The 15806-nt window shown below is 45.2% G+C and overlaps 1 long non-coding RNA gene across 1 annotated transcript; it reads right to left on the reverse strand.

The window, feature by feature from the left end:
- Positions 1-13936: 13936 nt before the first annotated feature.
- LOC150040700 (uncharacterized) lies at positions 13937-15573 on the reverse strand. The gene is made up of 2 exons (XR_016533782.1): positions 15475-15573; positions 13937-14296 (listed from the first exon to the last, which is right to left on the reverse strand). It is a non-coding gene; the product is annotated as an uncharacterized LOC150040700 (long non-coding RNA).
- Between the last annotated feature and the right edge of the window lie 233 nt (positions 15574-15806).

Below are 15806 nucleotides of genomic sequence, written 5' to 3' on the forward strand. Positions count from 1 at the left end.
TATATATATATATATATATATGGCATAATATTGCTTTATATCCTCTATGGACTTTTTTCTGTCAATTTTATTGTCAAAAGGGTGTCATCATGTATAGTGTAATGATCAAATTCTTTATTGGTTTTCTTTCCACCATTCCCCATTCCCCATTTTGAACCAGGTTTTTTGTTGTTGTTATTTGTTTCTTTGTTGCCAGTCCTTGGGCTTTCCTCAAGGCTAGCGCTCTACCACTTGAGCCTCAACACCACTTCCAGCTTTTCTATGTATGGGATACCAAGGAATCGAACCCGGGTCTTCATGCATGCTAGGCAAGCACTCTACCACTCGGCCAAACTCCCAGCCCCATTTTGAACCAGTTTTAAAGTGTTCCATTATTCTATGGTCACACATACAAAATACTTGCCAAGATTTTCCCTCTCCCAGCTCATCAGCCCTTCAAGTTTTGAGATAGGCTCTTGCTGTAGAGACCAGCCTGACCTCAAACTCAAGATCCTCCTGCCTCAGCCTCCGAAGTGCTGGGATTATAGACAGTGCTACTGAATCCAGTTTCATCTTGTTTCTTCATTCTAACTGAGCTTCTCTCCTTTGGTGATCCACTAGCACATCTTCCTTCTGTCAGGCCGTCAGTGTGTGCCTCCTCCTGCTGAGATTCTGTCCTGCCATCCATGCCTCCGTCTTCTGGCAGGCCACCAATTTTTGCCTTCTCTATCCATCAGCGAACTCTATATTGTACTGTGTGTCCATTTCTACCACCTCCTTCCAATATTCTTCCAGAATCCAGCATCCATTCAAACATTCAAACATCCACCCCCACCACTCTGTTTCCTGGGTTTCTTTGCCCCCACATGAGTGTCAGAGTTAGGGCCACGACAGGTAGCACAGCAGGGTGCCTACAGAGGCTGGGCAGGTCCTGCTCATTGGATATGTGGATCCTCACCTCCTGCATACAGCCCAGCACATAGAAGAGACATTCAGGATGACAGAAGTACAAGGACTGACTGCCCTAAAAGTTATATTTAGTGTCAGAAGTTGACACAAATGATGGGTATGCACTGACACCCCTAAACCCATCCTCAGTGTGCCAGAAAGATACACAGGAAGCCCACACATACCTTTCCTTTGGAGACTGATGGGTCCAAGTTCTGGGATGGAAAGAGCTCAGAGGCCGTCGTCACAGCCTCCAGCCCTGGACCTAGCTGTACTCATTGGAGAAGATGAAGTATCCATAGGTGATTAGGAGTCTCTACAAGAACAACATGACCCCGAGGGATATACTGATCACAGCCTATATTTGGCAGTAGGTGGGACTAAGATGTATATGCTATGAAACTGTTATGCTGAGTGCTATAAAAAGACCCAGGCCCTTAGGGCTGGGAGTTTGGCCTAGTGGTAGAGTGTTTGCCTAGCATGCACAAAAGCCCAGGTTCAATTCCTCGGTACCACATACATAGAAAAAAGCCAGAAGTGGTGTTGAGGCTCAAGTGGTAGAGCTCTAGCCTTGAGAAAGTCCAAGGACAGTGCTCAGGCCCTGAGTTCAAGTCCCACGACTGGCAAAGAAGAAAAAAGAAAGACCCAGGCCCTCCAACCAGATCTAACCTCCAGACTCCCCTCCTCCTAGACCAGTATTCAGCTGGTACACACTGGGGTTTTGTGTAACTAGCCAAGTCTCTGGGGCTCTTCAGATCAAGGTTTCTGCCCCACCGCTGGAGCCAAGCCCCACTTTCCCGTTTAAGAGATTAATTGGAGATAAGAGTCTCAGGTCCTTTCATGCCAGGGCAGGCTTTGAACCTTGGGATCTCAGACTTCTGAGTAGTTAGGATTATAGGCATGAGCCACCGAACCTGGCCAACCGCATTGTTTTAAAGGAGGAGCTGGGTATGTGGCTTAGTGGTAGAGTGCTTACTGAGCATGGAAGAGGCCCAGTACAGTAAGCAAATATATGTCAAACCACTGAGGGGTTGTGAGTTGTGTGCATAGCAAGACATATAGCAAGAGCCTCAATGAACAAACAACCTAACAGATTACACCATAGGATAGATCTAGAATCAGTCACAGTCAGAACAACAGTCAGTCCTATTGGATCATAATTGCAGTACAGAAAACATGTACTATTAAAATTAGAAATCACACATATAAGACTTGAGGCAATTTTCCAGGATAGTTACCAAAACAAAAGAGAAATGATTCCACCTCATTCCCGTTAGAATGGCCAGGATCAGGAAAACGAATAATAACAGATGCTGGAGGGGATGTGGCCAGGAGGGATCACTACTACACTGTTGGTGGGAGTGCAAACTCATTCAACCACTATGGAAAGCAGTATGGCAGTGCCTCAAAAGACTAAACATAGAGCTCCCCTATGACCCAGCAATTCCACTCCTTGGCATTTAACCAATCGTCCAGAAACAAAGACATACTAAATCTACCAGCACAACGATGTTCATTGAAGCACTATTTACCATAGCAAAGATACGGAACCAACCTAGATGTCCCTCAGTTGATGAATGGATCAACAAGATGTGGTATTTATACACAATGGAATTCTATGCTGCTGTCAGAAAGAACGACATTGTCCCATTTGTTAGGAAATGGAAGGACTTAGAGAAAAATCATTAACTGAAGTAAACCAGACTCAAAGGAAGTTAGGCTCAATGGTTTCCCTCATTTGTCTTAATCAGTAGAAACCTTGGGCTCTCCTAGCAGAGATTTGCAATAGAGCAAAACTTTGATACATAAGGCCATATAGTACAACGCTAAATGAAAGGACCTCTAGGATATAGAAACAGAAGCCATATAATGAATGGTTGTTGTCCTTAATGTACTATGTTATCTCTCATCTCTTTTGCTGTCCCTTGGTTATCTCATATTGTTACAGTATCTCACTTTGTTACCTGATATATGGGACATATTTGTATTTGGTTATTTGAAATTGTATAGGGAAGGGGGAAAACAAGATGAGGGGTGTGGGTGGGGGGAGGGAAATGGGGATCAAGACATGTGAAAGGGTATCAATATATGTGAATTAATGCACCTTCTATCTGACAAATATCATGTAACTCTTCTATTAATTATAATAAAAAATATATGAAAAAAGAGAAATGAACAGAGTTAAATTCACACACACACACACACACACACACACACACACACACACACGTTACCATTGATTATTTGGAACCCACTGCGAGGCAGACTATTCTGGAGGGTAAGATCTGAGAATCATGATTCAGAGAGAATCCTGGCAAGGTTTGTGAAACTCTTTTCCCAAATAACCATCCAAAACTTGGAAGTGAATCTGTACGGGTGGTAGGGCACTAACCTTGAACAAAAAGCTAAGGGACAGCAACAGATCCTCAGTTCACGCCCCAGAACTAACATACAAAAAACAACACCTGAGAATCTGATGGAAACACACACATACTTGGAAAAGAAAGGTGAAACTTACAAGTAGAAGCAAAGATCTGAAGTTCAACCAGGGGACAGGGTACAGTCACCACTGGGGTCCATGTACAGGAAAGGGCCAATAACCAGGCGCAGTTCAGATAGGATAATGAACAGGTAACAACATCGCTGGTGTTGGTGGGACGACACGGAAGTAGAAGGATTCCTCTCTCCCCTTTGGTCTTTCCATCCCTGCCAGAGAAATCACACCTCTCTCCACCCGCTTTCCCCTGCTGATTTCTACCTCCAACACTATGTAGACACAAGAACAAGGCCACCACTACCTCCCTGCATGCCTGAAAATCCTCTGTTCCACCTGCTCATAGGAATGCAGGCCTAGGGAGTGGGCAGGAGGGAATGGGGTTGTGGGTTCAGGAAGTCAGGGTAGGGATAAGAAGTGGGAAGTGAGGGGCCTGGGAGCCTGGACTTGGGGAAGTGATAGAGGCTAGAGGGGAGGGCTCAGCAGTTAGGGTGGAATTTGGGGGAGGAGTCTGGACTGTGCATGTGAGGTCTGCAAGTGAGAATGCAGGTCTTGGAGCCAGGATGTGGGTTCAGATCACAGAGGGAAAGAAGCCTGGGATCAGCCAGTGGAAAGAAGGGAAATGAGGTAGAACTAAGGTGTAGGGAGCTGGGGTAGAACCCCTGTCAAGGTGGCTTAAAGGCCTTGTGGACTGCCCTTACTTCTAGGTGTCATCATCTGCGCTTGGAGCAGTCCTCTGGGAACTGGATCCCATGCTCTGAGGTGTACGTAGTGTTTCACAACATTCTTAAGTGGGGTAAGAAACCAGTGGCAGAGCAGTAACCTGGATCAAAAAAGCTCAGTGACAATGACTATGCCCTGAGTTCATGACCCACTACTAGCACAAATCAAATAGTGTAACATCATGCCTTTGCACAAGTGATTCATGAGTGTAACCTAGGCTACTCAGGAGACTAAGATTCAGATGATCAAGATTCAGAGCCTGCCTGGGAAGAACAGTTCACAGAACACTGTGACTCAAAGTCCCTGGGTATTCTAGGGCATTCTTTCTAAATATGGGCAATGGTGAGTTCTGCTTTTCATCCAGTGTCTCTGCCTGCTTCTCACATTGTCAAAATCTTGTGAAGTCAGTTTATTCTCCTTTTCCCTGACTCTTCTTACTCATTCTGCACCACTAACCCTCTCTCCGTTCTGCTCCTGGACTACAGATCTCCGCTTAGCCGTGTTGGAGTCAGAGTTGAGCTCAAAACCACATGCTGCTGGCATGAACCATAAGCACGAGCTAGTAATCCTATTCAGAAGCCAACATGTGAGAATGGAGATTGGAAAGGAGCACAACCAGAGAAACCAAGAGACTCTTATCTCCAACTTACCAGCAAAAAGCTGGCTGGCTCAAGTGGCACTGCACCAGCCTTGAACAAATAGGCCCAGTGAGAAGCTGATTCCTTGGGTTCAAGCCCCTAAGTTCTGTCATTAAAGAAAATGTTTCTTTTTCATAATCTCAAAGGTGTTTGTGGAAGGTCACGAACAGGGGTGTTTCTCTTCTGTTCAGCATGCTATGATCCTTGCAAATATGAAGTTGTCCACACCTGAGAAACTCACTCATTAAGTATTTTCTCCTCTTGAATTACTTCATTGTTCTTACGAGTCAGTTATACAATCAGTATTTGAATATTTATTTCTCATGTATGAATTAACTTTACTCCCTTTTCTCTGCTTTTAGACATTCTTCCTGTGTTTTGGGTTTCAGTACTGGGGATTGAACCCAGAACCTTGAACTGGCCAAGTGCTCTACCATGTCAGTTCTGCTCCCAGCCTTTTTTCTTTGGAGAAAGGGTTACGTTAACTGTGCCCAGCTGGCCTGGAACTCATGCTCTTCCTGCTTCTGTATCATGAATAGCTGAGATGACATGTGGGCACCACCAAGCCTAGCTTCACTCTATATTTTTGTTTTATGAAAGTACTAGTGCTTGAGCTCAAGGCCTGTCACTGTCAGGTTGGGACTCTTACCAGCTGAGCCACATCTCCACTTCTGCTTTTGGACAGATTCAGACAAGGTAAGATTCACAGGGAGTTTTCTGCTCAGGTTTTAGAACCATGATCCTCTCAACTCAGCCTCTTGAGGAGCTATGTTGGCCTTCACTCTTGAGGACTTTTACAAGTGTTCTTTCCACGAACGCTGATCTTGGGACTTGGGGGCCTGGACACTGCCCCTGAGTTTTTCTTCTCTACCAAGTGGTAGGCCACTGCTCTACCACTTGAGCCAAAGCCTCCCTTCCGGCTTTTTGATCGTTTATTAGAGATCAGTATGGCACACGCAGTCTTTCCTCCCCTGTCTGACTTCAAACCTGGGTCCTCAGATCTCAGCTTCCTGAGTAGCATGGATGATTGGCGTGGGCCACCAGCACCTGGCATTCTTCAGAATGGCGTAAGTTCTTTAAGAACCCTCCTCATGCCAGTGTTTCCTCCGCAATGCTGCATTTGTTGTGCATTACTGGTGTTAAAAGTCCAGGTCTGCACTTTCTAGAAGTTGCAGGGACTTCTTTGGAGATGAGAATCTCATGGACTATCCTACCTCGGCTTGGGGTTGCCGTTCTCAGAGGTGAGCCTTCTGGGTAGCTAGGATTACAGGCATGAGCTGTTGGCTCCTACTCTGTGTGCTTTACTTAATGCCCTATCTCCAATGTCTGGAACTTTCATCGCTCAGTCTGAAGCTACATCTAGAAAAGTTCCCAGGCACTGTATCATTTCACTGAAGGAGAGAAATGAGTGAATGCAGCTCTACTCTGGGCTTCAGTTTACTTTTACTTATCCTTAGACAGGTTTCTGCAGACTTCTTTTTTTGTGGGTCTTGGGGCTTGAACTCTGGGCCTGGGCGCTGTCCCTGAGCTCTTCAGCTCAAGACCACAGCCCTACCCCTGGGCCTAGGCATTGTCCCTGAGCTCTTCAGCTTAAGGCTACCACCCTACCCTTGAGCCAAGCCCCACTTCCCATTTTCTATAGATTAACCGGAGGTAAGAGTCTCAGGTCCTTTTATGCCCGAGCTGGCTTTGAACCTTGATCTTCAGATCTCAGCTTCCTGAATAGCTAGGATTGCAGGTGTGAGCCCCTGCACCCTGCTTTCTCAAGACATTCTTATCAAAGATCACAAGACTGAGAGGAATGATTTTTTTATCTTTTATTTTTTTTCATTTTTTTATTTTTTTAATATTTTTATTATAATTAATAAAAGGGTTACATGATATTTGCCAGATAGAAGGTGCATTAATTCACATACATTGATACCCTTTCACATGTCTTGGTATCCATTACCCTCCCTCCCACCCCCGCCACCCGTCTTGGTTTTCCCCCCTTCCCTATCCAATTTCAAATAACCAAATACAAATATATGCGATATATCAGGTAACAAAGTGAGATACTGTAACAATATGAGATACCCAAGGGACAGCAAAGGACATGAGAGATAACATAATACATTAAGGACAACAATCATTCATTATATGGCTTTTGTTTCAATATCCTGGAGGTCCTTTCAATTAGCTTCACATTATATGGGCTTATGTATCAAGGTTTTGCTCTATTGCAGATCTCTGCTAGTAGAGCCCAAGGTTTCTACTGATTATGACGAATGAGGGAAACCATTGAGCCTAAGTTCCTTTGAGTCTGGCTTACTTCACTTAATATGATTTTTTCTAAGTCTTTCCATTTCCTAACAAATGGGGCGATGTCATTCTTTCTGACAGCAGCATAGAATTCCATTGTGTACAAATACCACAACTTGTTGATCCACTCATCAACTGAGGGACATCTAGGTTGGTTCCATATCTTTGCTATGGTGAATAGTGCTGCAATGAACATTGTTGTGCTAGTGGATTTAGTATGCCCTTGTTTCTGGATGGTTGGGTAAATGCCAAGTAGTGGAATTGCTGGGTCAAAGGGGAGTTCTATGTTTAGTCTTTTGAGGCACTGCCACACTGCTTTCCATAGTGGTTGAACGAGTTTGCACTCCCACCAACAGTGTAGTAGTGATCCCTCCTGGCCACATCCCCTCCAGCATTTGTTGTTATTCGTTTTCCTGATCCTGGCCATTCTAATTGGAGTGAGGTGGAATCTTAGAGTTGTTTTGATTTGCATTTCTTTTATGACCAGAGATGTTGAGCATTTCTTCATGTGTCTGTAGGCCATTTTTGTTTCTTCTTCAGAGAAGACTCTCTTTAAGTCTTTGGCCCATTTTTTAATGGGATAGTTGTTACTTTGGATATTAGTTTTGGAGTGATTCAATTTTTTGAGTTGTTGATATATTTTAGATATGAGGTCTTTGTCCGTTGTTTGGTTGGTGAAGATCTTCTCCCGGCTTCCTAATTAATTTACTAGCTATGTCCTTTGCCATACAAAAGCTCCGCAGTTTAATGCAGTCCCACTTATCCAGCCTTTCTCTGATTTGTTGTAATTCTTGGTCCTTATTAAGAAGGTTTCGACCTGTGCCAAGGAGGCCTAGTGTATCTCCTGTTCCTTCCTGTAAAATTTTCAGTGTTTCAGCTTTTACCTCCAGATCTTTGATCCATTTGGAGTTAATTCTAGTGCAGGGTGACAAAGAAGGATCCAACTTTAGTTTTCTGCAGGTGCTTAACCAGTTCTGCCAGCACAACTTGTTGAAGAGGCTGTCTTTCTTCCATTCTCTTTTTTTGGCTCCCTTGTCAAAGATTAGGTGGTCATGGGCCTGTGGTTTAATATCTGGGTCCTCAGTTCTATTCCATTGGTCTTCAGGCCTGTTCTTGTGCCAGTACCAAGCTGTTTTGAGAATTATAGCTCTGTAATAGTGTCTAAAGTTTGGTATTGAAATTCCTCCAGCGCTGTTCTTTCTGCTAAGAAGTGTTTTTGCTATATGGGGTCTTTTATTATTCCATATGAAATTTTGAATTGTCTCTTCTATTTCTTTAAAGAATGACATTGGGATATTGATGGGTAGAGAAGAATGATTTTAAACAGCATTTTTATTCTTTTTCTTCTTTCTTTATTTATTTCTTTTGTTCTTTCTTTTTTTCTTTTTTTATTGGTCGTGGGACTGGAGCTGTGGGCCTGGGCACTGTCCCTGAGCTCTTCAGCTCAAGGCTACCACCATACCCCTTGAGCCACAGCATCACTTCCAGTTTTCTGGTGGTTAATGGGAGTTAGAGACTCACGAATTTTGGTGCCTGGGCTGGCTTTGAACTGTGATCCTCATATCTCACCCTTCTGAGTAGCTAGGATTCTAGGCATGAGCCACCACACCTGCCTTTGTTCTTTTTCTTTACTTCAGGGGACTCCTAAGGGGCCACTTGGGCGAGGACGTGGAGTAGGGACTAGACTGGGTTAGGACCCCTGAAGTCCTGCCCTCCCTCTCGATTTCCCATGGTGTTTGGGTTGGGATTGGCACTAGGGCTGCCAATCCATAGAAAGGATTCAGGAAGCCAGGCATGGTGGCTCACCCCTGTAATCCTAGCTACTCAGGAGGCTGAGATCTGAGGATCACGGCTCAAAGCCAACCCGGGAACAAAAGTCCGTGAGACTCTTAACCACTAGAAAACCAGAAGTGGTGCTGTGGCTGAAGGGGTAAGGCAGTAGCCTTGAACTGAAAAGCTCACAAACAGTGCCCAGGCCCCAGAGTTCAAGCCCCATGACAGATAGGGGGAAAAAGGTAAGAAAAAGAAAGGCTTCAGGAAAATGGCCTATTCCCCTTGACATATAGACTCATGCTCATGGGCATAGAGCGGGTTAAGTCAGTCCATGTCAGAACTGTGGCTTTGCTCTCTAGCCCACTTGGTAAGCACAGAGCCCAAATTGATTGCTCTCAGGTGGGTACTGAAGGCACCAAAACACAGGGCCTGCAGGTGACAGAAGATGGGGCTGTACCACACTCCTCCCCCAGCTGGTCTGGCGATGACTCTTCAGGTCTTAACCTGTCCTCTGTCCCCCAGGAGTGTCCCATCCATTCCTGCCTCTCCTCTGTGCTCTATCTCCTACTTATTTTTTATTATTATTATCACTACTATAGTTTGGGCTCGCGGTGGAGCATTTGTGAGAAAGGTGCTTTCCCATCTGAGCCATGGCCTCATCCCTTTTTATCTTTTAGTAATGCTTTTCAGGTAGAATAATATACATGTAAGCTAGGACAGCTTCGGATCAAGATCCTCGCACATAGCTGGGGATTACCTGTATGCCCGGTGTACCTGGCCCCAGCTCTCCTCCTATAACCCAGCACTTTCCTCAGTCCTCCATTATCAAAGTACTTTTACCTCTATTCGCAACAGTTTCCCCCTCATCTGTCTGAAGAATCCTCCCTCTATGTTATCCTGTCCCCTTTCTCAGTAGTAGGAATGGGACCCAAGTGGTTAAATATGCTAGGAAATCATGCTGTCACCGAGTTCAACCACCAGCTCCTTTGTCTTTTCCAGTGCTTTATCTGCTTGGTCCCTTCTTGGTTTTTGCCACCGAACTCAGAGCCTGGACACTGTCCTTGGATACTTTTTGCTCAAAAATCAAAAAAGAAATCAAAAAGTGCAAGTATACCCCCTCAGTGTCGCGCCCGTGTGAACAATCAACATTTATAATCAAGCACAAGTTTACCTGGGGCTGGAAGAAGTCTTTCTTGCAAGGAAATTGCATTGATCTGAAGAAAGAATAAAACACTTATCTCTATGACAAGCACATGCCAGCAGTTTGGTGTAAGTCACCTAAGCTAGACTCCTTGGAGAAAGGCAGATATGGGTGTCAACTTTTTTTTTTAATTAGTTGTGGGACTTGAACTCTGGGCCTGGGCGCTGTCCCTGAGCTCTTCAGTTTAAAGCTATCACCCCACCCCTTGAGCTACAGCGCCACTTCTGGTTTTCTGGAGGTTAACTGGAGATAAGATTTTATTACCAGGGCTAGCTTTGAAACTCGATCCTCAGATTTCAACCTCCTGAGTCCTAGGATTACAGGCCTGAGCCACTGTGCCTGGCAGGATGTATCAACTTACTTAAAGTCCCATTGCAGAATGGCTCAGAGGCCCTTAAGAAAGATATCCTGGCTAGATGTCTTTGGCCCTCATTTGTAATTGTAGCTACTCAGGAGACTGCTGTCTAAAAATCATGATTTGAGACTGGGAGTTTTGCCTAGTGATAAGAATGCTAGCCTAGCATGCACAAAGACCCAAGTTCAATTCCTCAGTAGCACATACATAGAAAAGGCCAGAAGTGGTGCTGTGACTCGAGTAATAGAGCAAAGGACAGTGCTCAGGCCCAGAGTTCAAGCCCCAGGATTGCCAAAAAAAAAAGAAAAGAGAAAAAAATAAGAATCATGGTCTAAATCCAGCCCATGCAAGAAAGTCCGTGAAATTTTATATCCAATTAAACACCACAAAGGCACAAGTGGAGCTGTGTTTCAAATGGCAGAGCACTAGGCCTTGAGCTAGGCTCCACTCCCACACCCAGGCTAAGTTGAAGCCCAATGCTAATGCAAACAGAGAGAGAGAGAGGGAGAGAGAGAGGGAGGGAGAGAGGGAGGGAGGGAGGGAGGGAGGGAGGGAGGGGAAAAAGACTTCCACTATCTGGATACCACAGACTTATGCATATAACCCAAGCTGTTTAGGATACTGGGATCCAAAGAATCAGGGGCAAACTCACCCTGGGGAGAAGAGTTTAATGAGACGCAAGTTTCCTGGGTATTCTTGGGTATTCTGATTATCCACAATGGTGAGCTCTGCCCTTTGTCCAGTTTTTCTGCCTATTTAACACACTGGAAAGATATTGTAGTCCGTTTAAATCTATTTTTCTTTTCCTGTGTCACCACTAGCCCTCCCTTCACTCTGCTCCTTGCCTAGAAATCACATCGTTGTTGGAGTCGAGCTGAGCTCCAAGTCAGACCCTCATGTACCATCACGAGCTGGTCATCCTGCTCATGAAGCTGAGGTGTGAGCATCAAGGTTTGAAAGGAGCACAGGCAGAGAAATCCAAGAGAATCTCATCTCCAGTTCACCAGTAAAACACTTACTGTCTCAAGTGGTCCAGTGCCATTCTTGGGGCCAAGAGAAAGCTGGGTTCCAGCTCCAGTACTAGCACCACAGTAAATGTTCATTTTCCATAATCTCAAATGTTATTGTGTATAGAGGTTTGCAGATGTGTTTCTACTCTCCTGTCCAATATTCTATAGACCTAAATATGAAGTTTAAATCTAAGTTATTTTCTACTTTCAAATTGCATTGTTTTTATGAGTTAACTAAACAATGTGTATGCATTTTCATATGTCATGTATTAAGTTCACTCCATTTTCTCAACCTCTGGATATTCATGTATTTTGTTTGTATTTCAGCACTGGAGATTGAACTCAGAATCCTGAATTGCTGACCAAGTACTCCACCATGCCAGCAATGCCCACAATTTGTTTTTGCTTTTGTTCTTGTTGTTGTGTTTTGTTTTTCCAGTCCTGGGGCTTGGACTCAGGGACTGAGCACTGTCCTTGGGCTTTTTCCTCAAGGCTAGTGCTCTTCGACTTGATCCACAAACCCACTTCGAGCTCTTCTGTGTATGTGGTACCAAGGAATTGAACCAGGATCTTCGTGCATGCTAGACAAGCCCTCTATCACTAGGCCAAACTCTGGCCTTTTTATTTCCTTTTTTTTCTTGATACTTATAACTCAGGGCCTGCGTTCTGTCCCTGAACTTCTTTTACTCAAGTCTAGCACTCTACCACTTGAGCTACAGCAGCACTTCTGGCTTTTTGTTATGTGGTACTGAGGTATCAAACCCAGGGCTTTATGCATGCTAGGCAAGCACTCCACCACTAAGACACATTTCCAGCCTCTTATATTTTTTTGCCAGTCCTGAGCTTGAGCTCAGGGCCTGAGCACTGTCCTTGGACTTTCTCAAGGTTAGAGCTCTACCACTTGAGCCTCACCACCTCTTCCGGCTTTTTTTTTCTATGTATGTGGTACCGAGGAATCGAACCTGGGTCTTCATGCATGCTAGGCAAGCACTCTACCACTAGGCCAGACTCCCAGCACCTCTTCTTTTTTGAGACATGGTCTCACTTTTTTTTTTACCAGTCCTGAGGCTTGAACTCAGGACCTGGGCACTGTCCTTGGACATTTTTTGCTCAAGGCTAGCACTCTGCCACTTGAGCCATAGCGTCACTCGCGGCTTTTTCTGTGCATGGTTCCAGGGAATCTATCCCAGTGCTTTGGGCATGCTAGGTGAGCATGCTACCACTAGGCCCTCACAATCTTCCTGCCTCTGCATTCTGACTATATGGGATTACAAGTGCGTACCACCAACCTTAGCTTCACTATAATTTTTTGTTATATGAAAGTACTAGTGCTTGAACTCAAGGCCTCTCACTCTCAAGAATGGAATTCTTACCACCTGAACCACATCTCTTCTTCTATCTTTTCGCCAGTTCATTGAATATTAGACTCTCAGGCTAGATGGGTGGCTCACGCCCATAATCCTACCTACTCAGGAGGCCCTAGCTACTCAGGAGGCTGAGATCTGAGGATCGTGATTCAAAGCCAGCCTGGGCACTAAAGTCTGTGAGACTCTTATCTCCACTTAAGCACCAGAAACTGGAAGTGATACTGTAGCTCTAGGACATATTGTCTCTGAAGCACTCAGAGACACTTCCAGTGTTCTAGTGATTAATTGGAGATAAGAGTCTCATGATCATTAGTGCCCAAGCTGACTTTAAACCATGATCCTCAGATCTCAGCCTCCTGAGTAGCTAGAATTACAGGCGTAAGCCACTGCACCGGCCAAGATTTTTTTTTTTTTGGCCGTGGGACATGAACTCTGTGCCTAGGCATTGAGCTCTTCAGCTCAGAGCTACTGCCCTACTCCCTTGAGCCAAGCGCCACTTCCATTTTTCTGGAGATTAATTGGAGATGAGAGTCGCATGGACTTTAGTGCCTGAGCTGGCTTTGACCCACGATCCGGAGATCTCAGTCTCCTGAGTATCTAGGATTAGAGGCATGCACCACCGCATCCAGCTTTGTTAGGACTTATTTGAAGAATTTCAAAGACTCTCCTGCCCAGGGTTGGAGCTGCTATCCTCAGATGTAAGCCTCCTGGATGCCTAGGACTATCTACCTCACACCTGTGAGCTACTGGCTCCAAGCTTGTCCCCTTCATTTCATGCTCTATTGCTACCATCTAAAATAGTCACTGGGCTGGGAGTTTGGCCTAGTGGTAGTGTGTTTGCCTAGCATGCACGAACACTCAGGCTCTATTCCTCGGTACCACACACATAGAAAAAAGCCGGAAATGGTGCTGAGGCTCAAGTGGTAGAGCTTTAACCTTGAGAAAGTCCAAGGGCCCTGAGTTCAAGCCCGGGACTGGCAAAAAATATTGGCTGCTCAGTCAGTAATCTAGTACAATCACTGTATCAATTCACTGAATGAGAGAAGTAAATGGACACATTCCTAATTCAGGCCTCCATTTAGCCTTGTCTATCCTTAGACAGGCTTCCCCAAGACATATTTAACAAAGATGAGAAGACTGAGACCAGTGATTTTAAACACCATTTTCATTCTTTTTCTTAACCTTGGAGAAATCTTGAGTAGCCATTTGGGCCAGGAAGTGGAGAAGGGACTGGAATGGGTAAGGACCCCGGAAGTCCCACTTTCCCTCTCCATTTCCCATGGTGTTTGGGATTGGGATTGGGACTATGGTCACCACTCCATAGAAAGGGTTCAGGAAAACGGCCCATTTCCCTCGACACAGAGACTCATGCTCTCGGGCATAGACTGGGTTAAGACAGTCCACGTCTTTGTTCACAACTGTGGCTTTGATCTCTAGTCCATTCAGTAGGCAGGAGGCCCAGACTGATTTTCCTGAGGTGGATTCTGAGGATGTCAACACACAGGGCCTGCCGGAGAGAAGAGCAAAAGATGGGGCTGTCAGAAACTCCTCACCAGTCTGTTTAATTAGGCTCCTGAAAGTAGCCTCTCTTTAAGTAGGCTCCATTCCACTCCTGCAACCCAAAAGTGTCCCATCCATTCCTGACTCTCCTTTCCTCCATATCCTACTTATAAAAATGTATGTATTCGTGTTGGAATTTTGGTTCAGAACCCCACATTTGTGAGAAAGGAGCTCTATCCATGTGAGCTGTGCCCTAATCCCATTTGCTTTTAGTAATTTTTCAGGGATTATAAAGTGGGGATTATAAGTATAACCATTATATGTGGCCCTACCTCTCCTCCTTAATGCCCGTACTTTCCTTAATCTTTATTGTGCAGTGTTACTACCGGTCTTCACAATAGCTCTCTCCCAACTGTCTGAAGAATCCTCCCTCTATGTAATCCTGTCCTCCCACCTCCCTTTGCAGTATGCTAGGGATAAAACCAAAGGAGACATGTCTAGTAAAAAAATCACTCTGCTGAGACAGAGTTTGGCCTAGTGGTAGAGTGCTTGCCTAGCCTGCACGAGGCCACGGGTTCGATTCTTTGGTTGCCACATACACAAAAAAGGCCAGAAGTGGTGCTGTGGCTCAAGTGATAGAGCTCTAGCCTTGAGAAAGCCCAGGGACAGTGCTCAGGTCCTGAATTCAAGCCATGAGACTGGCAAAGAAATAATCACACCGCCACTGAGCTGCCTGCCTTTTCCAGTGTCCCCCTGTCTTCCTAGATGCTCTGTCCCTTCTTTTTTTGTGGGGCTTGAACTTGGCCTGGGCACTTTCCCTGAGCTCTTCAGCTCAAGGCTACCACCCTGCCCTTGAGCCAAGCCCCTCTTCCTATTTTCCAGAGGTTAATTTGAGATGAGTGTCAGGTCCTTTTATGCCCCAGCTGGCTTTGAACCTTGATCCTCGGATCTCAGCCTCCTGAGTAGCTAGGATTACAGGCGTGAGCCACCGCACCCGGCTCTGTCCCTTCTTAAAACAATTACCTTCAGTCTTCTAAAACCATCAACCTTTCTTCCTAGTTTCACCCTTCCTCTAACTCACACAACTCCATCCTGAGAATATTCCAGAAATGTCCAGGTATCTGAGAAGTAGCAATCCCTCTTAATGCTTCCTTTTTTCCCAGCCTTTACCCATGGGATGCTCACCTGATTATTGGGCTAGGCATAAAAGGGCTCCACCAAATAAGGTACCAGACAATGGTAGAAGATTCTGGTGGAGGAGTAGATGAAAGCTGTGGGTTAGGTGGAGCCTGGAGAACAAGAAGGAATGGGATGCAACCTAAGTGTGGGTACAAGTCCAGTCCAATGAAATAGGTTGGGGACCAGGGTGGGAGATACTGACCAATAACCCCAAATACAGCCCAAATGAATGGTGCACGAAACCAATAACGAAAGCCACAGGTATTAGGGTCACGGATGCAAGGAGCAGAAGGCGTAGCTTGTAATACTGATCTGTTGTGAGGAAAAGACAGGTCAGA

This window comes from Megascapheus bottae, chromosome X, assembly GCF_031878675.1.
Source record: "Megascapheus bottae isolate mThoBot1 chromosome X, mThoBot2.hap1, whole genome shotgun sequence".
Lineage (NCBI taxonomy): Eukaryota > Metazoa > Chordata > Mammalia > Rodentia > Geomyidae > Megascapheus > Megascapheus bottae.